Source organism: Mustela nigripes, chromosome 6 (genome assembly GCF_022355385.1).
Source record: "Mustela nigripes isolate SB6536 chromosome 6, MUSNIG.SB6536, whole genome shotgun sequence".
In the NCBI taxonomy this organism is placed as follows: Eukaryota; Metazoa; Chordata; class Mammalia; order Carnivora; family Mustelidae; genus Mustela; species Mustela nigripes.
In genome coordinates this window covers 140,348,401-140,374,203 of record NC_081562.1, presented here as the reverse complement: position 1 = coordinate 140,374,203, position 25,803 = coordinate 140,348,401, and positions in this window count along the sequence as shown.

Below are 25,803 nucleotides of genomic sequence, written 5' to 3'. Positions count from 1 at the left end.
TTATGGCTTTTATATAGTTGTACTTAACAAAGCTGTAAATTCAGGGATGAGGTAAATTGTGTAAGCCATGGTGAAAATGGCTCTTGAACCTCTACTAGTACGATGCTTTTGCAGAAACTTCATTTTAGCTCAGGGATCCCGCTTCAGACGAGGTTTAGAGAGGAGGGGAAATCATTTCACTGAAAGCCATCCCTCCTTAAATCACAACTGGCTCCAAATTACCTGCGTTTTTCCATCTTGGTTTATGACGTTCTCTCCCCAGGTCACTGAGTAGAGTTGACAGCGCTGTCATTTGGACGGTGATAGGTGAGTAACTTCCCTTCCCTTCCCAAAAACCCAATCGTGCCTCTGCGGGACACCTCCCAGGGACGCCTCCCAGAGAAGCATGGGCACCAGCTGAAGTAGCTCATAATGGGAACCCTATGTTTGATTTTCTTTTTCTAGCAGACAAAAAAGATGTCCCTAATTTTCCTAATCTCATTATGAATGTCCACCTCTGTGCCATTAAATGTTCATCTGGACTATTTTAGACTCCATCAATGATCGCCTCTTTCCTGTCTGTGTTTCCCTAGTGTGCATTATTGCCTGAGTACGCAAAGGTAAATTTGCCATTAGTTGACTGTCATTGTGTGGTGGGAGCAGACATACAGAGTGACGCTTAATGCAGGGCACAAAGCTGAACTTCAATGACTATAGCATGGTGCCGAGAAAGTGATCTGGGGATACACCTTATGGGTAAATGACAAGTGCGGAAAGGTGCCTCCAAGGTGGAAGACAAAGATTTTGTGAATGAATTGCTAGTATAGCTTCTTTTGATCCATGTCAAGGGCCAACCTGGGTAGGAAAAGTAATAACAATAACAACAACAACAAAACCCGAAAGCAATAACATGTGTACGGCAGGGACCGCAGCCGCAGCTCCATTTGGGATGAATAAACATGTGTTAATCATTAGAGCTTGAAACCGATCCCAGAGTACGTTGCATTATAGCTACAGACGTGAAAAATGGATCTTTGCACAGACAATAACTACGCATGTTTAGATGGCGACAAAGCCATGCCTAATGACGCGGACCTCAGGAGGAGCTGGAGAGGACAAAGTGATGTCACAGGTCACGTTTAAGGAACAAGGAGATGAATTTTCTTCAGAAGCAGCAGGATGTTCCATGGCACGAAACCCACCGGCTTTGTAAGAGAGCTCCAGATGGATGCTGAGAATAAGATACTAAACACAGCAACACCATGCTCGTTGGACAGCTACCTGACAGCAATTGGAAGGAGCCTGCCGAAAAGGGTCCCTTCATTAAGCTAATAATACACAGACTTATGTGGTTAACTGAAGCCAAGGGCTGGGGATAATTTTACAAAAAGGAAAAAATTTAGCTGCCATGGTAACCTAGACAGCGACAGATCTTCTGGATGTGACAAGATTCCAGTCTGAATTACACAAAGTCACCATAAGCCCAGAAAGCAAAATGGATTTAATTAGTTGGTTAAGTCTGCAGCACAGGAAAAATGGCAACATTTGTCCTTTATTCTCTTTCCAAACTAACAGTGTTTCACTAGCATGAGAGTGTTCCTAGAAAAGGAGCATTTTTAGCTAAGCACGTGATGGCAAAATGATGCTTCGCATGGGAAATCCCCAAATTTAAATTCTCTCAAAACTCCAGATCCAAATTAGCCATGACTACTTGAAGGATGCCCAGAGAACAGGCTTCATTACATGTCATTTCTAAACACTGAACCTTTAAATGTCTCTCCCCATAGCCACAGATGCCAAGATTACCACTTCCTAATTTTAAGTTTATTAAGCTAACGATAGCACAAGAACCTTCTTCATCTTATTAATCAAAATATATTTGGTAAGTACATATGGCATTGTATTGAATATTAAATAAAGCAACTCTCAAGAGAGCAGATTCCCATAAACTAAGATTTACTATCAAAATATCAGCCATGTTCTCGTAACCAGATCTGGGGTGGGGAGGAGTATTAAAGGACACTGAAAACTTTTCTAAAACAGAAGAGCTTATGGGGCTGTTGCACATGTATTTTGCCTTCCTATAATCCTCATTTCCTTGCTGTCTTAGCTGTGTTTTATAGATATTAGCATTACATTATTATTATTATTATTAATAGTAATTACTATTATTACTATTACTATTACATCTGCTTTTTAAACTCTTCTTTGGTTGTCATAACCCCCATCCTTGAGTACACTCGGTCCCATTCACAGCTCTTCATAGAATCCCGTTCTCACCTGCTCTAATGTCAGCGTAGGGCCCTCACCTCCCCTTTCTCCAACTGACAATTCAATAGTTACATGTCTCCCAAAGCATCCTCACATATCTCAAGTGAATTCTTCTCCCCTTTTCCCTTATTTCCCTAGCCTTCTCAATGCTGCCATCACTCTTCCGAGGCTTCCAGTCGGAACTTCAGAATTGGTCGTCTTCATGTCTCATATCCCATTGGTCAACTAGTCCTATAGGTTCTTCCTTCAGAGTCCCCCTCAAACCTGCCCGCATATTTTACACTTGGCTATGTCAAAGGAACTACAGTTCTGTAGGCAGACCATGGTCACTCTGGTCTGCGTTCCTCGGAGTATGTACTTTCCTCAAGTATCATTAGGTAATTAGCAACAGAAACTCAACATAGTTCTCAATAAAGGGATCTGATTGCAAAGCTTCAGAGAAATCTCATGGAACTTGATTGAGGTGGGAAGCCAAGACCAGCTGGCATGCCTGGAGCTGAGAATGGGAAAAGTGCCAGGAACCAAGGGGATGTTTCTCTTTCCTCAAGAGGTGCTTCATTCCCTCAGTTTGCTGGAAGGCCAACTCTGTTTATTCATCAACATGCAAATGACCCCCAGGCATCAAGACCTACCAGCTCTACTTTCTGTCACCGCTTGGCAACGTGCCTGGGTCTCTTAGTTCAAAGTTCAAGGAAAAAAATAGATTGGACCAACTTACCTGTTTAACCAAGACCACACATGTGCTTGGTTGCTGGACCATCAGTAGGCTTCCTTTGTGTCAGGTAGCATGCACCCCTTAAGCAATCAGCCCAACTCAAGAAATGGGAGCTGTAAATACCACTGCTGTTTTGAGAGACTGTGGGTGGAGGATGATCTTTAGAAAGGGCCATGGGACAGGCAACGAAACAATTCTTGTCAAAAATGCTGTTTCCTAGAATACTCTTTCCCCACCCATCCACTCAGAACACTCCTCCTACTCATTCTTTGAAACCTAGAAAGGGTCATTCTTTTGTCCCTCCATTTCATTTTGTTTGGAACCCTAGCAGAAACAATCACACCAGCTCTGTGCTGTTGCTCTTTCTCGAGCTCATATCTGTTACTGCAGATAAATCACTAAACTGTAATTATTTTTTGCATGATTGGGTTCCCCACTGGACTAGACATCTCTTAAGGACAGTTTTGAATTTTATTCATCGCAATATTCCCAACATTGGGCACAGTGTCTGGTAGTAAGTACTCAACAAATGTTTTGTTGACTGAGTTTCTTTTAATATGCTAATTAATTAATTAATATTTATGAATGTGGTCTCCCAAGTCTGCCCCTCACTTTAGGGAATTAATTGTATGTAATTGAAAGGGCAGGAGTTGCAGTTAAGAGCAATGAATTAGAAGCATCTATAGAAATATGGACAAATCTTAAAAATCCTTAGTGAAAAACAGAAAGGAAAAGAAGACGTATAATACCATTTGCATAATTTAAAAATAAATGCACACAAAATGTAATAATATTTAAGAACACATACAAAAAAATATACAACAAACCCGCTGAAATTTTTGATTATGGAAAGAGAGTAATGGAAACAAGGCATAAGAATTTTTAAGAGGGAGAAAAAAAATTTTTTTTAAAAGGGAGAAAAATAAATAAATAAAGTAAGAAAGGGGTCTTGCACAGATCGAAGATGGTAATGTGCCTTGATCTGAGGAGAATGATTGACTCAACCATCTGTTTTGACTTCAAAATAAAGAATAATAAGTGGAGTGAATTTAACATTATAGAAGTTTAGGTTCTTATCCTAGCTCACGTCTGTGGGTGCATTGATACTGAGAAAGTTAACTTACATCTCCTTTCACCTTAGTTTCCCTATTTATATAATTGGGATATTATTATCAACTTCATAGGGCTGCTTTAAAATTAAGTTAGAAAATGTATATAGAACACATGCCACAGAGTGACTCAAGAAATGTTCATATAAATGGATTCCTACACAGTCTACCTGCTTGCATTTGCCTTTGGGTTCCTCCAGTTCAAATTTAGCCACTACCATATCGATCTTTAGAAGACAAAGACATCAAAATATTTCTATTATTTCCTGCTTCCAAATTACTTATTTCCCAATTTATTGGAAACTGGGTGGTTAGTGGTAGCAAGGAAGTGTTGTTAGATATGATATCTTAAATCTTAACTGTGAGTGTGAGACAGCGGGGGAGGAAGTGACTGAGGGAGATAAGAGAGAGGACAAGGAAAGATTACCCCTGTACCACAGAGTCAGACCATGAAGTTGGCTACTAGAACACAAATCCCGCACCTGTAATAGGAGTGGAGTGTCACCTGGTGATCCACTAAGCAATGCTTAGTAACTCGAGGCCATTCTTACCAACTTCCTTTAATAAGCCTTGAGGTCCAGGTAAACTGATTTTGTTGTCATTATCTCTGTAGGAGCATTGACATTTCCTGGTCTGTGACTTTACTGAAGATATTCCACACTGGGAATGTCTTGTCTTTTGTCCCCCTGTTTCAATATTATCCATTCTTCAGGGACCAGCTAAAACCCAAGGTTCTGTACAAAACTTCCACAGAACACTTCAATTTTTGAATAAGCTCCTTTTCAAGATGGTCACACTTATTTGGCATTATATGCTACCTCCTCATAAATGTAAGTCCTCTGTTCAATCTGAATTATATTTATATTGGTTGTATAGACCTTTGTACCTAAACAGATATGTCTATAATAAACTCTCAAAAATAGTGTTTTACAAATAAATCACTTCAATAGCTTAAAATTTCATTATTTTGCAGGTGGGTTACTTGAAGACTAAAATATCAACTTATTCAGAAAGTGTGTGAATAAAACTTTCTCCAAGAAAAATCTTCCAGGGAAACCCAATCAACAGCACACAAATACACACATTCCCACACAAAAGCATAGTTGCTGTGATTGACGTTGGGGAGCAGCTGAGATGCCCATATTTTTGTCCTTGCTCCATTCACCAGCTTCTTGGAAGTAGAGTTTGAAAGCCCCAGAATGGATCTAACACAGTCTCTCAGACACTTATTAGTTGCTGACTCCATAACTGCAGGAAAATGAACACCCTCTTCCTTCTTTCATAACACCTTTCCATTTGGCTGGCTTTCAGGATGGCACAAATTACTTAATAGGCCATTCAAAGTAGTAGGAGCTTCACTGCCTTCCCAAGGTTCTATGAAGATCAAGTGAAATAACATAGGTTGAAGTGTTTGCCAATAATAAATCTTAACTTAAAGGCGTAGTGGTATTAAACATATTTAGGTGGTGACTGTTCTTGTTTTTACTATTTTTATTACGAATTTGCAGCACTATTTTGAGATACTAGTTTCACTTAAAGATGAGAAAGTGGGGGCTTAAAGAGGTTAAGTAACCTCAAATAAGGCAAATTGCAAATAATAGAACCTTGATTCTAATCACAGGCTTTTCTTATCCAAAATCCATATTTTCACAACAGCATGCTGCTTCAAGCTGAATTTAAAAGGGCTGCCTGAAAGGAAAGATAGTTTTTGAAAAATATGTTTAAAAGGACACAACTTATAATGTCTTTCATGACAAAACCATAACTAATATCTCTGAAGAGTTAGAGTCAGTCTTGTTTGATCCTTAGAGCCACCTTGAGACATGGGACATGTTGGGGGTGATGGTGTAACAGCTTTCCATGGGCTTGGGCTGCAAAAAAAGATGTCAGAGGGAAAACAAACGCTGGGTGATAGAATTTACCAGGAGTCAGATAGGAGTATTTCTGTCAAGAGTGAAACTCTAGTCTCTGGGCTAGTTCCCTGGTTCCTTTTGGTCATCTCCTACTCTTGGTAATGGCTGGACACATTTCCATGCTCAGTTTCTAGGCACTCCTAAGCACATCCTCATAAATGTAATCTTGGCTTCCTGTAGATGCAACTAATACCTCACATAGATAAGACCTGCCCACATACCCATACATACCTAACTGCCTTGTAATGTCAAATGTATGTACTTGTTTTTCACTCTTGCCAACTCAAGATCTATCAAGCATGACAGGTGACACATTGATATTACTCAGATGAAGTGACTTGGTCAGGACCATGGGAATAAAGAGACAGATTCAGTGTCCAGACCCCAAATCCAGCTGTCTCTCTGTCACATAGGTTTTGGACAAAGCACTAAAAACTGGCATGCATATTACTACATTGCCGTCGGATGCCATTAGGGACCCATGGGCTATGGGAAATACAGTGTTTTCTTCCTTGGGAAACCACGTGATTCTCATACAATCAAACACCGAAAATGTTTTATTTCATGTCCTTGAAATCGACATGGATGGTGGTGGAAATGTGGCTTGTTTGGTTTTAAGAAATCTCTACATGAGGGATAAAAAGGAGCAAGTATTGGTGTATATCCATTTGTGTGACTTCAGTTTATTTTCTTTTGTAAATCCTTTTTAAAAAATAATTGGCTGGGCCCAATGAATGGGCCTTTCTTTTCTCCTTCCAACTCTGTTCTCCTTCCATAGCCCCCTCTGGGATCCCAAAGACATCCAATCAGAGAAGAGGGCCTGAGAGACATAGAGAGGGCCATGGTCTGGAGAAAGCCTGCAAAACTGCCCTTTCATAGGGCTCTAGGTATTTCAACAACTTTACTTCCAGAAAGTGCTGACGTGAACAATCAGACTCAGGACAGAGAGTCCAAAACCTCTACTTACAACCTGCACCCTACTATTTCCAGAGAATCTAACTCTTCCCTCTAAGATTTCATTTTTGGCCACAATAACTCAAAAGATGACATATTTTCAATACAATTCACAAAAGCTGGTTACATTTCATAAATTATTAGTAAAAACTAAATAACTGACCTTCAGTTCAACAAAATATAAACCTAATGCCATTAGATGACTTCTGTATAGAATTTTTAGACTCAACTATGTTGAGTCTAAAACCAATACAAAGGTCTTTCAATTCATCAAATTTTAAATTTTGCATTTCAATTTAGGATTAGAAACAGGAAATGAAGAAAGAAAGAAAATTATTACTGTTCGAAATCTCTAAAAATGTTTAACTTTTTTTTTTTAAAACTTGGATTTCATTTTATTCAGATAAGTGTGGGCACTGCACATAAAATTTTAGAATGCAGACAGAAGGCCTGTGAAGCATAAATTATAGGTGTTTTCCCAACTGGTTTGTATAAAAGATTTGCTAGATCATAAAAGTTTAATTCACTAAAACTCAATTCTTCTGAAAAAATAAACTAACTTGGTTTAAAGAATCACATTCATTCACTTTAAGGAATTTATATGGGGTGACTAGAATGTGCCAAGCATTGTGCTTAGTACCATGGGAGACACAGATACTTATTTCTGAGATTAAGAGGTGCACAATCTAGAAGTTCGGCTGGAGTTATTTGAAAAAGAGAAGGAGAGGAGCAGAAAGATTTATCTATAATACTGGAATGTTGGAAAATCTAGTTTTTGAAAACATGATATATTTTGAATTTCCTCTGCTGCAATTTGGTGGCATATGTCTTATTTATAAAACAAATGTTTGTCTATTTTTAAGACACAATAATCCATCCTCAAGAAGTTTACAATCTTGTAATCAATTTGATAATGAGGTGATTTTCAAGAAAAAGAGGAGAGCTCTCTGTTTCTCTCAAAGTAAGGGCGGAGAGCTCTGAATAGAGGAATTAGGGAAACAAAAGAACCGGGCAATATCTGGGTTGGATTTTGTCAAAGGGGGATGGTGTTCAAAAGACTAACAATTAACTTATGAGAGACGAGCTCAACATAGAAGAAAACTAGACTGGAGGGAGCCAATTTCAATTCCTGGGCCAAGAACTGACTATGGTTTGGACGGATGATCCAATCTGAAAGGAAGCTGTGAAAATGGCCTCTTTTTCTTCACAAAGCTAGTTATTTGATCCTCAGTGCCTACATGTTCTTATCAATAACGAACTGGTACCCATTTCTGGTTACAGTGTGTGATGACTCCTGTCCCCTGAAGAGAGGTTCAAAGATCCAAGACTGAAGCTCGGAAGTGAGAATTGCAGAATACACACTCATCTTGCTTCTCTACCTCAAGCAGAGTGCACAGGGCCAGTCCCCCTTCTCAGCATAAGACACAACTCTAAGCCACCGAAGGGACTACATCATGTCCACGGTAATAGCAACCACCAATTTAGGTCCTTAATGACTGTCAGCCGGCGCTTTCTTCCTGTGCAGAATATAGATGAAATAACAACCACATTGGAGATGAAGAGAGTAGGAAATTATAATCATAAACTTGGGAGCGCCTGGGTGGCTCAGTGGGTTAAGCTTCTGCCTTCAGCTCAGGTCATGATCTCAGGGTCCTGGGATCGAGCCCTGCATCTGGCTCTCTGCTCAGCAGGAAGCCTGCTTCCCTCTCTCTCTCTCTCTCTCTGCCTGCCTCTCTGCCTACTTGTGATCTCTGTCTGTCAAATAAATAAATAAAATCTTTTAAAAAATCATAAACTTGGACTTATAAGACTATACCCTAGTGTAACATTTAAATTTTAGTGTTAGAGATTGTCTGTCTACTCATGATATAAAAATAAGATCCAGTAAGACTTTCAAAAATCTGGGTCAAAAATTTGTTCCTGAATTGACAGATCTGAAATAGAATCTACGGCAATGTGCTTTCCTGAAAACTTACGGATCAATTAGAAAAGAATTCCAGAGAACCACAGAAACTTAAGGCACAGATATTACCTTAGGAGAAAATATTAGTAATTGATTATGAGATTCCCTTGGAAATTCTCTACTGGGAGTACCCATTCCATTCTGGAGGCTAAGCGTTACCAATCTTTCAATATTCCCCCAGCATCGTCCTTGACAACAACTGCCTGGGTCAGAACCTGTGTTACTCAACATTCCTTAAAGCGATTTGCAAATGGAATTCTCTGTTTGCCTCCAAGAGTTGGAACAGGGCAATTTTAACAACCACAAAATTTAATTTGATCTAGGAAACACATGAGGGAATTTAGCCATTCCAAGCAGGGAAAAAAAAAAAAAAAGATGATAAGAAAGGAAGCTTTTCTTTTCCTCAAAACTTGAACTTCTGGCATGATGTTGCTCATTCTTTCACTTCTCAAACCCCCCATTCTCTGTTATGAGTTTGTATCTTTTTCTTTAATACCACATCCTCCTTATTGAAGCTGAATGTGGAATTATTTAAAAGTCATGCTTTTTAAAAGAAATAAAATTTGTAGAATACATACCAAAAAAACCTACATTTTATAAATTATAAATCTGAGGCATAAGGAATTTAGTGATTTGTTTGAAGTCATACGGGGAACACATCAAAAAACCAGGAACCCAACTTCGAGTAAGATCATAGTCAGATAGACCTTGGCTCTGGAGACAGAATAATAATGAGATAATACTTGGAGATTAGCTCCAAACCTGGCGTAGAGTAAATACCTAATAAAAATCACTGTCATAAGTTTCTGTCCTCAGAGATGTCGGGATGATAAATCCTACAGAGAAAATAAAACAAGGTGAGGGGTGGAGAGTGGGGAGTAAGGAGTTGCTAACTGCATGGAGGGGGATCCTGTATCGGTTCATGATAACCCTGCCTCCCGCCGCGGACGTAGCCCTCTTTTCTCCTGATTCTTGGCTTTAGCCCCATTTTCGCTTTATATCTCTTGCATCATCTACTTCTTTGAATACTAAATGTTGAATACCCACTAAGATCAAAAATACCAGCTCTGCACTCAATAAAGAGAGGTAAGTGACATGGATACAAAAACTACTCCAACAGACTGTGTAGAACTTAGCTTAACGCTTGTCAAATATAAAGGAATGATTTCAAGCCTTAAAAAGAAAATCCAAAATATTAAAAAAAAAACAAACCACTAAGTTTTGTTGAAGGCCCATTAGGCTCTGCTCATTTGTCTCAGGATAGTTGCAGAAAGCTGAGATCCATTCAAATAAGCAGTGGTCCTTAACACAACATTTTCAAAGAATCATCTCCTCCCCCAAACTCCTCTGCCAGTGTCTCATTGACCTACTCTCATTTTTTTAAGTATCCTTCAAATATAATCCCCCACACACTGAATTGAAAAAAGAGAGTCAGAGCATTAGAATTTCTATAGCAGCTGACATCTATTATTAAGCTAATTTTTACCTGTGGAATAAAACTGAACTGTTTTATGGGTATCTACCATCTTAAAACCTTTATTTTCTTTTTAAAATAACTGAATACATGCTTTGATAATCTCTCTCAGACCACTCTTCTATGAGGAGGGTAGATTCACACCAACTTTGGACTCTCAAGCAGGAGAGTACACTGAGGGACACAAATTTTAAGAGCAATTTTAATGCCATTCAGAAGTGATCTCATCAAACCTAAGATGGCAGCATGAAGTTGTGAGAAAATCTTTGCCCTGAGATTCTGGTGGGGTTGGGAAGGGACACAAACCAAGGTGCCAAGTGTGCTGAAATTTCCTATATTGTGTTTGAAAAGACACTCCTTGGTCTTTTTTTCTAGGTCCCAATTTCCTCACCGATAAAATGATGGGGTTATGCCAGCTGCTTCTAAGTTCATTCAGCCTTGGGATTTTTGAGACTTTGGGATTTGGTTTCACTACCAAAATATCTTCCTTGTCTTGCTTTCTACCCCAGTCTGACCAATGCCATCTACCTCATAAATGGAAACACCACTCATTCACACCTGTCACCTAAAAGATGTCTTCCATGCCTTTCTCTCACAATCCAAATTCAACCCATGAGAAATGATTTCTGAACATATACTGAATGTGATCTTCCTCTCTGCTCTAATTACATTCCAAGCCACCTCTCTTTCACTTCTCTCCAAAAGTATTTTCCTGTTCCTGCCATTTCCTGATGGTACACGGGAGAAGAAGGAGACACAAACAAGTCAGCCGCAAGAGAAAGGGAGCAGGGGACAGCAGTAGAAAAAACTGTTGCCCCGAACAACTCCTCAGTCCCGCCTTTATTAGATAGAAACAGTAACCAACAGAAGAGCCAAAGAAGGCCAAACATTAGCCATATGCCTTGTAGATAAACAAGAAGGCAGGCAAAATATGTCTGGTCAAGCACTATAAAGTTTATAGTTGGATGGCTCAGTGGGTTAAAGCCTCTGCCTTTGGCTCAGGTCATGATCTCAGGGTCCTGGGATCGAGCCCCACATCGGGCTCTCTGCTCAGTGGGGAGCTTGCTTCTTCCTCTCTCTCTCTCTGCCTGCCTCTCTGCCTACTTGTGATCTCTGTCTGTCAAATAAATAAATAAAAATTTTTAAATAAGATTATAGTTGAACTAGCACAAAGGACTTATCTAACTAGCCACAGGCGTTCTCGGGGTGGGGGGAAGTGGGGACAGAGATAACGGAAAAATGAAGCAGGAGGCGTTCTGCCCTGAGCAGGCCGGGCATCCCCCGCCGCTCACCTTCAAGGAGGTATATCATCGTCTCCCCCAGAGGCCTGTTGCCAGTATGTGTTTTTCTTAAGGTCATATCAAAACATGCTTGGTAACTAGTGAAATTTCCCATGGGTTATATTTTAAGTAATACATTGTTCTTTTTTTTTTTTTTTTTAAGATTTTATTTATTTATTTGACAGAGAGAGATTACAAGTAGGCAGAGAGGCAGGCAGAGAGAGAGAGGAGGAAGCAGGCTCCCTGCTGAGCAGAGAGCCCGATGCGGGACTCGATCCCAGGACCCTGAGATCATGACCTGAGCCGAAGGCAGCGGCTTAACCCACTGAGCCACCCAGGTGCCCAAGTAATACATTGTTCTGAGGGACAGTTGCATGTTCCCACTTTTCCTCTGGTCAGGTTTGTTCTCTGCAGAGACGCCAGAGTGATCCTTTTAAAACGTAAGTGAAACCCTGTCCCTTCCCAGAAAAAAACCTCATCTACAGGCTTCCCTTCAATCTCAGAATAGCTTGGGAAATCCTTACCACGCTCTGCAAAGGCCTACATGGGTCAGTCCTGGCTATCCCACCAACTATGTCTATACTCTCCCTCTGCCTACTGGCCTCCAACCACTCTGACCCCCTTGTTCTTCCCACTCATGGCCTTTGCACATGCATCTCCTCTGGCTAGAACCATCTCCCCCAAACCCTCACAGCCCCCTTTCTATGGCACAGGTCTCTGTCTTATTGTCACCTCCTCAGAGAGATTTGTGCTGACCTCCACATCTGAAATAACTGCCCTATCGCTCTTTATGAATCCATTCCCCATTGCTTTGTTTTCCTTAGTACCCCTTATCACCCATGTGTAAAAATTTTTCCATAGTGGTCCATAGTAAATCATGGTTCCTGTGTCTCTGCCCATATGTAGCTCCCTCTGAGCCTGTGAGACATGAGCAATTATGCGGCACTTGATAAATGCTTGTCCTTTGGTGCCTGTTCCCATGGAACCCTAGAACCACCCAGGGACAAAAGACCACATGGACATAGGAGTCCGGCCAGCCCAGCTCTGCCAGCTGACCAGCTGACCTTCCAGTTCAAAGCAGGCATATGAGTGAGCCCAGGTGAGGCCAGAAGGAGAACCGAAACTCACCCACAGAATTGTGGGAAGTAATAAACTATTGTTTAAACCACCTAGTTTGGGGTGGCTTTTTATATACTGAAATATAATCGATAGAGTTCCAATGGCATATTATTTTTCCTTATAATCTTCCCATTGGACTGTGTAGTCCACATACATGTAGAGACTTGGTGACAGAGAAAGTGATGGCAAAGTGCCAGTGAGGTTAAGAAAGGTATTTGAGAAGGTAATGCCAGTCAGAATGAGTGCAGGGCAATCAGAAATGTCGTAACAACATTTCAGTTCATTCACACAGTCAGTGCCCGGGACCATTCTGTCTTCCTGCTGAATTAGAGTTCCCTTGAGCTGAAACCTTAGCTCACTGTATTATTGATTTCTAGAGATTTCCATCACTGAGCTTCTAGATCCATGAACAAAGAACAATGTACCTTTTAAGTAACAGTTATTTCCTTCAGGGTGTAACTATAGTTATAAACCTGCCATTCTTGCAGCCTCTGGCCCTGATGAGTAAAGAAAACCATGTTCATGGAAGGGCTGTCATGATGGTGGGGAATCTGGATTCAGAGGCCAGACACAACACCCTGTCCCCTGCACAGTGGCCTGGTAGAGCAAGACAGGGGGAACAACCAGAGAAAGAGGCACCGACGCTTTAAACAGAGCCTTAAGTTGAGCCTATAAGTGAGCTGAATCAGAGAGGATAGTAGACAGCAGATAGCACTTGCTTTCCATGGCCACTGCCTTTGGGTACAGCCTGGTGTCAGAAAAGCATATCTGTGAACTAGGGACTTGCTTGCTTGGGAGATGCTCTCAAGTCCTCCCACAGGCTGTGTGGCCTGGGGCAAGTTCTTTCAGCTCTCTGGCTTCCAGTTTTCTTATCTGCAAGATGAGGAAATTGTCCTAGATGAGAACTAAGGTCCTTTTATGCTTAGAATGCTTGAGCCCCAAATCAGCAATATTAGAAAGAAACCATTTACCTCCCACAAGAGATGAACAGTGAAGTCACTATTTTTAACAATCTTTAAGCACAAATAGTCCTATGAAGCAAGCAGTTCATATGAATCGGCTTCCTAGGTATTGCATTTGCATCCAAAGCAAACATCGTGAATTGACTCATCTGGCATGCAAACACTGACCCCCATTGCATGTCTCCATCTGTGCTAGCACCGGGGCCAGGCGAGAGGTGCAGAACACAGCCCCCCACTGTGGAAGGCTGCAGTCAGTTAATAAAGGATCTTGAGTCCCTAAGAGCTTTAAAGGAAGGGTTTACTGGTTTAGAGGATGCTCATTCTGGCGTCAGAGCTGCTGGAGGGGGAAAGAAGGAGATGGTGAGGAAGACAGTAAGAAGGCTGCTGCAGTAGTGTGAGTGAAAGGTGAAACATAAGGTCTTCATCTGTCTTGTAGGCAAACTGTTGTAATGAAGATAGCCTAGCATCCCACAGCTCAACACAAGAGGCATTTTCCTGGGCAGTAGGTCAGCACCAGGGGCAGTTCCTCCACATGGGTTCTGCCATCTGCAGCTACCCCAGCTGAGCAATGCTCAGTGGGCAGAAGATGAAAGAGCATGGAAGCCCTCTTCCAGCAGGTTCTTAATGACCACACCTGGAAGAAACACATGCCATTTCTGTTCTGCGTCCATTGACATGGGCTCATGACACAGAAGACCCTGGGAAGAGCATGTAGTCTCTGACATGCCCAAGAAGAAAAAAGAGAATGGATTCTGGAGAACTGTGGGAAGCTTCTGCTTAAAGACACGAGCTGAAAAAGTAGCAAAGAGGGTAAGATGGAAGAAGGATGGAATTAGGAGACATTTCTGAGGTTTAATCGTAGAATGTAATAACACTGTGGTAGGAGACTAGGGAATGAAAAGGAGACATTTGGTGATGACCCTGAAATTTCTAGCTTGGAAAACTGAAATTAAAAATATTGCCAGCAAGACAGGATTTTTGGAGGACAACTTAGTGTTATCCATCAAAACTTCAAATGGAGCATACTTTTCACACACACGTTCTACTCTAGGAATTTATCCTACAGAAAAATTGACTCTCTATCTCCCTCACACACGCACATGCAAAGACATTTAATGCAGCATCGCTTGCATTAATCAAAAAAAAGAAAACTATTGAAATGTCCATCAAGAGGATACAATATAATGAATTATAGCCACATAACTGACAACCAGTAAAAATTGCAAGGGTAATCTATATGTATCGACAAGAAAAGATGTCTAAATTTTACTGTCATATTTAAGAAGTAAACTATATATATATATATATCAGGATAATATATACAACTTCATTTTAGAATAAAAATATATGTATGCATATTCATTGAAAAAAAAAAAACTCTAAAAGAATATACCGAAAACCATTAAGTCACTACTTTGAGAGTTACATATTATCTAAGTGTACTTTTATAAAGTTTCTGCCTTCACTTGGATAATCAGGAAAATATATGATTAAGGGTTTATCTATCTATCTATCTATCTATCTATCTATCTATCTATTTTATTTCTTAGTCTGTAAGGCTGTGCCTGTTCAGATTTAGGGGAAAGGTCAGAATGTGAGCATATTCTGTGTGCATGTGTGGATATATGTGTTATTTTTGCTCTTCTTCCAAAACACTTTGTGACATCAGGAACTTTCCCATTTTAGAAAAGAGAAAAGAGCCTCAAAGAAGCTAATGTGCTGCCCCAAAATCACAGGCATCTCTCTGAAAGATCTTTCCTCAGGCTCCATGGGAAATATGAAAGCCTTCCTTTGCCACCCTTCTCTGCCCAAGCCCTCCACAGGCAGACATTAGTGGCCTGGTGGGACAGGAGGGTGGGTGGCGTGGGCAGGGAGAGAAAGGCAATGATCAAAATAGAGACAGCTGTGTCTTCTTTCTGAAGAACATGTGGAATGTCAGCTAAAACAACCCTCTATTTTCACTTTGCCTAGTTCTTATTTCCCTTTTCTTGCTCCTTCTCTCGGACTCTCCCATATTTTTTTCCCCGCTCTGCCTCTCAACAAAAGAAATAAGAAGATGATAAAGAAAGAGATGTAAAAGCCAACAAACCTTTCAGTGGTTTTCTCTATTTTGTAAATGTTGCCTTAGGATTTTTGTTTGGTTGGTTGGTTTTTGTTTTTGTTTCTAATCACAAGCCCTTGAGAGACACAGGTCATGCAATTTTGAAATTCTGTAGGGTGTCTCCTATAGGGACATAGTCATGCCCATAAAATTCTATTATTAATCTCTTGATCACCAGCACCATCTGAGAAATAAATGGCAGTTGTTGATTTTTTTAGTTATATATTGATTTAATTTTTTGTTTTTCTCTCCTTTCTTCTCAATCCAGTCATCTTTCTCAAAGGCATTGAGTGAAATAAATAACAAGGGTGTACATTTTGTCTTATTGTCTTAATTTTGATGAATCATAAAAGGAACCATATGAAATATATAAAAGGCATTTTATATAAAATATAAAATATAAATATGCAAAAGATTTCACAAGGAATGAACCTAACACATAAAATACCATATATATTTGTAACAGCTCACAGAAGCCTATTATCTCCATGTAGTAAGACATTCTATAAGCTACATGAGAAATATGTTTCTTAGCTTTATAGTAACACCACACCACACACACACACACACACACACACACACACACTGAGGGATAGGGAGACTGATTTGGCTTTAGCAAATATCACTAACAGCCATCCTTATTGCTTTACTTACAAAAATGAATTTAAGTATATATTTAAGCAAGAGGATGCTTTTACATGTAATGTAATAATAAGTTTGTTACAAAAATAATTATTAGAATGCAGATGGTGAGACATTGTTTCTAAATAAAGTTAGCAACTGTTACTGAAGATGCTTAATTAGGTTATTTTTTAAGTAAATGAAAATGATAGACTCAATGTGTGTAGAGTGAGTCTGTATCATGCAGGTTCTGGAACATGAGAATGTATGCTTGCTTCGGAGTTATTGCTGTGTATTCAAATGAGAAGAAAGAAGGTACAATATTTAAATTTGTAATGAAATTCCATGTAATACGCTTTTCAAAAAATATTATTGTGTGAATATCTTAAATGGCTATAATTTCTAGGAATCTTCTTTAGCTTTCTCTGCCCTCAAGAAAATCAAATAAATTACACTAGACCAAGCATTAATTGGTTGCCAAGATTCATTTTTGTAAAAATCATTTTGGAGTTATAGATGTTCATAAAAAGACTAATTGCAAAGTGGTTTAAATTATTGTTATTATGATTTAATTGTTCAAAACAATTTTCCCTTAAGAGTATTTTTTCCAAGTCATTTATTTCACTTTGCAAAATGACCTTTTAAGAAGTTCTATAATCAGCACACTTTGTCAAGCCAAAATAGGAAATATGCAGAAATACTCTCTAACTATTTGCTCTCTTTTCTTCTCTGTTTCTCTCTCTTTTTTTCTCTGGGAAAGCCATACTTCTTATTATTAAAGTAATTCGAAAAGGTAGCCACCTATAAAATTAAAAATAAAAGTTCCACCTTAATTCTGTTAGGCTCGTTTGGCTTTATATGAAAAATAAAAACAGTATTTTACAGCAGATTACAGAGCATTTAATATGGAAACCATTTCATATAGTTTAAACATGTTATATATAATGTTAATATATAATCTAAAATATAAAATGCAATACACTATATTGAATGTGAATAGATTTATCTAAATGTTTCTTTCATCAAATCTTAATAGTCAGTGGAATGTAGCATTTTGTATTTAAAGTCTTCCTTATTGGGGAATCTTTGAAAGGCCCAAAAGATTTTCCTTTCCACAGAGTACAATTTAGTAACATTCTCTCTCCGTGCACTGATTTGTACCCAAGCGTTTCAATATTCAAAATATGTACAGAAAAAGAAATTCAACTCAGTATATTTGCATCTGCCCACTGTGAAAAATTTATTTGTCATCTGAGTTCCCAAAGCAGAGGTGAGGATTGGAACCTGACAGTCTAGCTCGTGGCTCTTTCTCTCCATACATTGAACACAGGGTGCACAGGGTAAGTATGAAAATGCGGGCCACCTGAGAACTTCCAATCTTATGAAGAACCTGAGGAAAGTAATAAAGGTGGGAAACAGAATGGGGTTTACGTACTAATGATCAAACTCAACAATGTTTCACAGCTAAAAGCTGGGTGCATTTAAAATAGAATTTATTCTTGATAATAGTTTGAGAGTTCCATCTGTACAATATTAAAGAAGAAAAACAGATTTATCAGATTCTCTTTTAAATTGAGTCTTGATCTCTGGTCTTCATGTGGTATAAGAGAGTGGTGACCAGTGTCGTATAGGCACAAAAGGCATCTTCTACCAAAGAAATAGAAATAAATGAAGTAACTGCTCTTTAAAATTATGTGGCCATGGCAGGAATATGGAGAAGAAACAGAAGGTACAAATGTATGCGGATAAAAAGATTTTGTTATGGACTGAATTGTGCTTTTCCCCCGAGTTCATATGTTGATGTCTTACTTCCAATGTGACTACATTCGAATATAAGACATTTAGGGAATAATGGTCAAAAAGTGTGATATGGGGGGGGTCCTATTCCAACGGTGATGATGTCCTCATAAGAACAGAAAGAGGGGTGCCTGGGTGGCTCAGTGGGTTAAAGCCTCTGCCCTTTGGCTCAGATCATGATCCAGGGTCCTGGGATGGAGCCCCACATTGGGCTCTCTGCTCCCCAGGGAGCCTGCTTTCTCCTCTCTCTCTCTGCCTCTCTGCCTAGTTGTGCTTTTTCTCTGTCAAATAAATAAAATATTAAAAAAAAAAAAAAAGAAAAAGAACAGAAAGAGACAGGGGACATTGCTCCCTCCACTCATGCAAAGAGGAATCCCACTCAAAGACATCATAAGAAAGGGCCACGTGCAAGCCGGGAAAGGAAGTCTCATTGGAAACCAACCCTAACAGCTCCTTCGTCTTGGGCGTCCAGCCTTTTCTTGTTTAAGCTGCCCAGCCTGTGATGTTCTGTTATGGCAGCCCAGAAAGACTAATACATGTTTAAAATATGTTTCCATTCATTAGCTAATGGAAGGTGAATGAAAAGTAAGACAGAAGCAACAACAGATTGTGCAAGCCCCAGAGGAGACCAGAGAAGATGGAGCCCTGAACACACACAGATCACAGGGTGCAGAACACAGGTGGCTCTCATTGAATAAAGGTTCCAGAACCTTTTAAACAGAAGTTAGAGAATTTAATGAGCATTCTGACTTCGGGTAGGTACAGTATTTTCTAAAATGCTTCAAAGTTACACCCTTTCCCCTTTATCTCTGAAGAAGGGGCTCCTGTTCCCAACTAAACTTTCTGCTTATGCTTAGGATTTCAAAACTTCCCACACCCTGAAGACCTCTTAGACTTTCTTTTCATTACATTCCTCCCCAGACTTCTCTTTGAGTCTCTCCAACCAGCACCCAGACCCACATACCATGTGCCTGGTCTTGAATTTTCCAGCCTCTTGTGACTTTTTATAATGATCTATCAAATCATCTCCTTTAAAATTTCTTCATGGTATAAAATGAAGACATTTTAAGTAAAAATAAATTTTACTTTTTACATCAGTGTGTTATTAAAAATCATATTACAAAATACATTTAATATACTCTCCTATGATATTAATTCTATGTTTAAAAATTTTAGCTTTTTCCATTTGCTATATGACATATATTGTTTGATTTACTTTTTTACATAGTAAAAATAAAGGAATGGTTTAGTAACAAATCTAAAAATGACAGTGCATACAATTTGGAGACTGATATATATTAAAATGTAGATTAAAATTTAATTACATGTTATATCATCAGGATTTGACTACTTTAGTAGCTGATATTTAGAACCCTACATTTTGCAGTTTAAAAATCAACTGGTTCATTTATATAATTGTTAAGTTTTAATGATGATATGAAAGGAGTTTTCAGGCTGTTACTTACAAACACTTTCCAAATAACATATTTTTATTAGATGAAAAGCCAGTCTCATGATATCTTAATATATCGTATCTTATGATAACTACTATATTTTTATCTCCTTTTCTGGTTTTTTTAATGCATCTGAGACATCTTGATGAGCTTTAAAGAATTTTAATGTATGAATTGTGGATCTGGTGAAGATCACGTTGAGGCAAATTTGCAAAATATTATCATGTGTGTCAATAACTTCTAACTTCAACGTTCAACATTTACTTTATGCCTTAAACCAGAGGTCCCTTTGTCAGCCCCAGTATGAAATTGAAAAAATCAATTAAAACTGGTTGAATAATAAAATAAAACTGTGCTTATTCCAATCTCCACTGACCACCACACTTGGGGACCAGGTGTGTATAGGGACTCTGGCATCACACGGCCATTGCTACCACGCTGATCCCATGGAACACCTTTGTGAATCTCTGGGTGTCTGCAGATTACAAGTCAGAACACATTGCTGTAGCCCTCTTTCTCTCAAACTTTGAAGTCCTCAAACTTGAATGAGCATCAGAATCAAATGAACAAATTGTTAAAGCACAGACTGCCAGGCCTCGGAAAATGCGACTTTCTGATTCAGTAAATCTGGGGGCATCCCAAAATTTGCCTTTCTTAACAAGGTCTCCGATGATGCTGATGCTGCCAGTTCCAGAGACCTGCTGGAAGAAGCACTGGCCCACCATTCCAGACTCTTCGTGTTTTCCATCTGCATTTCCAGCTCCAAGCCTGGCAATTTCCCCCCTGGAATGCCTCCTCCCACTCTTGTCACTCCCCAGTCCATCCTCTGAACTCTCCCCTGATGACAACTCAACTGTCCTTCAAGGCAAAATTCCTGCTGCTCCCTCAAGCCAGCTTTCTATTCTTCCCAGAGTTCCCCATGTTCTCCTCTGTGAGACAGCTAGTTGGATGCTTGCCCAGATGCACACATTGAGGACAAACTATGGGTCGGACTTCAAGGAAAATATCCAGAACACAAAGAGGTGTGAGCTGCAGATCTTCCTTTTGAGGAGACCCCATTTATGGATCTCACTCTCATTGGCTGTGTTGAAAACTCCTGGATCGTGAAAACTATGTCTTATTAATCTTGATGTCCCCTAAAGAGCTTCACGAACATTTAGGCATTTAATAAGGTCACTTCTAATTTTAATTGGCTTGTGAAAAATATTATTTATTTATTCAACAAATACATGTTGGATGTGCCATGATGAATGGGGCAGACCTAATCCCAGCCCTTATAATAATAAAGACAGTCATGATGATTTATTGAGTGCTTATTATCTGCAAGACACTATACTAAGTGCTTTATATTTATTAACTCATTTAAACCTCAAAACAAGTCTATATGATGGGTACTGTAATTACTTTAATTTTACATTGAGAAAGTCTAGGTAATATGTTCAAGGTCACACAGCTGGGAAGAAAAGGAACCAGGCTTTAGAGCCCAGGCAGTCTGACCTGAGAACTCATGCCATTTACCATGATATTACAGCTGAGGAAACCTATTTTAACAAGGGAGGTAGACAGTAATGATGAATGAATTAAATACAATCCTAATATAAACTATAAATAAGAAGTACAAGATGCTATAATAGCATATGATGGGGGGGAGGGGCAAACCCAGAGTGTGGGGTTGGTCAGGAAAGGCTTTCTTGAGAAAATTATTTCTAAGCTAAAACATAAAGCACAAACAGGAATGAAGAAAGCAAAAGGAGAGAGAGTCAAGTGGTGTTACACATCAAAGAAAGGCCATGTGCTTAGTTCGAAAGGAACTGAATGTTTATATATGAAAAGATGCTGCTGAAGAGAACACAGGGGGCAGATCATTCAGACACTTACATCCTGTTGAGGATTCTGAAATTCACCCTAGGAACAATGGGAAGCCACTGAAGTTGTCTATATAAGGCAGTTATATGATGAGACCGAAAGCAACAAATACAAATATGGATAATGGCTGGTAGGTTACTGCTATAGACCAGCCAAGAGAGGAAAATGGCTTATATTATGGTGTTGGCAGTGAAAAGAGTGAGAAAAGAATGGACTTTAGGAAGATAGAAGAGAGAAGGTAAAATTCATTGCATAAGTGAATTTGAGGGCTGAGGCAGAAGTGCTAACAAGGGCACTGATTTCTATCACACAGAGGGAGGTACAGGGAGTGACTGAAAGGTGACTTTTTTAAAAGAATTTGTTTATTCATTTGACAGATAGATATCACAAGTAGGCAGAGAGGCAGGCGGTGGGGGGGGGGGGGAGCAGGCTCCCTGCTGAACAGAGAGCCTGATGCGGGGCTCGATCCCAGGACCCTGAGATCATAACTGGAAGCGAAGTCAGAGGCTTTAACCCACTGAGCCACCCAGGTGCCCCTGAAAGGTGACTTTTAAACTGAAACCTGAATGATAAAGAATAACCAGAAATGTAGAGATCTAGGCAGGAGAATTGCAGGCAGAGTTGAAAGCAAGTTCTAAAGCCTGATGTGGGAATGAGTTTGATGTGTGTGAGGAAGAGAAAGATGGCAATATGGAAGGGGGGCCGTGGGACAGATACCGTGTGGAGGACAGTAAAAAAGGACCCTGGTCCTGGATCACCTCAGCCTTGAGAGCCAAGGCAGAGAGTTCAGAATTATTTGAAATGAAATGGGAGCCACGGAGGAGTTTTAGACAAGACAGAGACATAGACACACATGTTTAAAAATTGTTTTAACTTCTTTGAAGAGAATTGTTTATAGAGAAGCCAAAGTATACACAGGAGGACTTGCAAGAATCTCTGATAATAGATCTGGTGAGAGGTACTAGTGGCTTAAGCTAGGAAAATGGAGAGAGGACAAGGGGATCCAGATATATGTTAGATGTGATCGTGGCAGAAGTGGCTGATGGATTGTACTTAGCAGGTAAAAGAACATGGGTTTTAGATTTTGGCCTGAACAACCTAAAGATGGTGATATTTGCTATTTACTAAAATGGGGTTTGCTGGGAAAGACCCACTCTGGTGGGGAAATATCAAGGGTTCTGTATCCGATATGTTGTTTAAGGTACCCAGAAGACTTTCCAGTGGAGTTACACTGACAAGTAGATATGTGGGGCCAGGACTCCAGACCAGAGCTACTAAGAGTACATTTGGAGTTTATCTAAAGCCATGGGATTGAATGGGATCACTGAGAGGGAAGGAATACAACACTTAGCTCTAAGTCACCTCAATTTGTCGATGTTGGGCAGACATCCAGGAGTAAGACATAACCCGGAAGGTCAAGAGAAAATCGGCAGACTGTGCTGTCACAGAAGCCAAGAAAAGGAGAGAAAGGTCCAACATGGGACCACTGAATGGTTAGGATGAGACTGGAGAAGTGCCATGCATATGACCACCTGTATGTCATTGTGACCTTGACCAGACTGATGCCCGTAGTATGGTGGCAGTGACAGCACCATGGAATCACAGTGTGGAGAAAAAGCATTGGGAACTATACCGGTTATTTCTGTCCTAAATTGTGTCATGACAAAACCCAAGGGTGCAGCATGGTAGCTGGAGGGGTTATGGAAAACAGTAGAGGATATTTGGGTGCCAGTGAGCAAGGGTCAGTGAATAAACTGATGATGTGACAGGGATTGGATAGAAAGACAGAGAGTGGGAGAAAGAATAACTGTAGGCCTAAGTTTTTGAGAAGGCCAACGGAGGTGACAGATGTAGAGGGGATGGTTTTAGACAGAAACATGGAGAGCTCATCAATTGAAACGAGAGAAGGGTACGGACAGTTAGGTTGGTACAGAGACAGAGAGCGGTTGGGTGGGTAGAAAAGATGGAGGGAAGATGAATTAATTTGTTTTCACTCTTTGCTTATATTTTTTCAGTGAAGCATGAGTTGAGGTCATCAGCGGAGCAGGAAGGGTAATTGAATATGGATACTTAAAGCAGATTAAAAGGTGTGACATCCTCATAGAAATGAGTGGGAAAAGAAACTATGAGAGGAAATGAAGCAAGGTGTACAATGATGTCCTGTACAGACTTTCTTATGAATTTAAGTGAGACCAGTAGGCACAGTCATGTGATTTTTTTACCCGCAAGATTCCTTATCTGCTTTGAACATGGACAGATGGCGGATTGGTTGAAACAAGGGTAGAGCTAGGCAGGGCAGGTGAAATGAAGGAGGAGAGAGGCAATGACATGAAGGGGTGGTTGTCATGACGGCTTGTGGAAATTAGGGTGGGTGAGGAGGGAAGGAAGAGAGGCCACTGGATTTCAGATCGTGATAACATTTAAGAACCTCTGGTGGGAGGTACTAGAGCATGTGAGTTAGAAGGACAGGTTGTAGTGTCTCAAGTGCGTGAGGTTTAAAACCAAGATAGCTTTTCTGGCATTATAGCTCGTAATCACTTATTCAAAGCTCCTCTGGCCAGATGTATTCACTATTCATAATCTTCAAATTTCTCAAAATGTATGTGTATGTGTGTCATATCCCAATGGGATACAGGGACACCCTCCAATCAAACACATTAATATTTCTGTAGCAAAACCATAAATTTTCACACAAAGTAGGATAAAGACAGACTATTAATAGCCTGGGAACAAATCAGATCAGGACATCTTGCCAAGTGAGTTGTCAGATCTGGTCAGATTTGGCCGCCAAATGAGTAGCAAATAAATAAATGAATAATAAACAAACGAACGTGTCAGAGCTATTTGATTTGAGGATTTCAGATAAGGGATTATGAATATAACAGCTCTCTCTCTGTCCCCAAGTCACTTGATTTTTAATTTCTCTTGTTTTCTTTTTCTCCAAGGAACTTCATGTACTCTGTAAGACAGCCATAACACTCAAACAATAGGCATAATTTTAAATGTGCAACTTCTCTGAATGTCACACCTGTGTACCATGGCTCATCCAGAGAAATAAAGCCTTACACACAACCCATGAAAAACATAACCTGCTATAAAAATATGTGAACAAAAGTAGACTTGCTTCCATTGGGGAGGGTGGGGTGGTAATTATCCCAGAGTGTTCCAGCTCTGGAGATGTTCTGGGGTCACCTCAACCCTCTGGTTTATATTCGTGAGGAGGATCCACCCAACAGCTGTGCTTCCATCATCTGTAGAGACACTGTCTTCCATCCCCTACCCCAAGTTAGTGAATTGTAATAAAAAACAGTTGAATGTGCTGGTAAATATACATTATGTTCCATTGTGTAACTGTGTAATTACTGTACTATATACATGCTGTACCAGAAAATGACTGAAAACTGAAGAATTAAACAAAGCTATGGGTAAGCTTGGGCCAAATCCAGCAGACAGATGAACAGGACAGTCCTGATATTTTGCCAAGGCCACGGCTATAGATAACTAGGATGATAGTGCTGGGCATGCAGTAAGTGAAAGAATTAGTTGAGTGCAAGTTCAGATTGAGAGGTTGATGAATGTGACAAGTCTGTCCAGAATGATCTCTTAGGATGGGTTGTTCATACAAACAAACAAAGAAAACCACATGAGATATGAACACTATTTTACCAATCAATAAAAAGTTATATAACCTTAAGTTTTAATAATCTATATATCAAGCAATGTTTCTATTCCAACATTTAACAATGTTTCTTTGTGTTGTTGAAAGTACCAACCTCCTTTTTTTCTTTTGTTGTTTACTGAGATAAATCTATTTTCTTTTAGGATAATCTTCCTAGCTCAAAGTTACTGACCTGCTAGAGTTTACAAGAGTGGTCCATTAAAAATTTCATTTTTCCAGGGGGGAGGAGTCAAGATGGCGGAGAAGTAGCAAGCTGAGACTGCTTCAGCTAGCCGGAGATCAGCTAGATACCTTATCTAAAGATTGCAAACACCTGAAAATCCATCGGCAGATCGAAGAGAAGAAGAATAGCAATTCTGGAAACAGAAAAACAACCACTTTCTGAAAGGTAGGACCGGCGGAGAAGTGAATCCAAAGCGACGGGAAGATAGACCCCGGGGGGGAGGGGCCGGCTCCCGGCAAGCGGCGGAGCAACGGCGCACAAAATCAGGACTTTTAAAAGTCTGTTCCGCTGAGGGACATCGCTCCAGAGGCTAAACCGGGGCG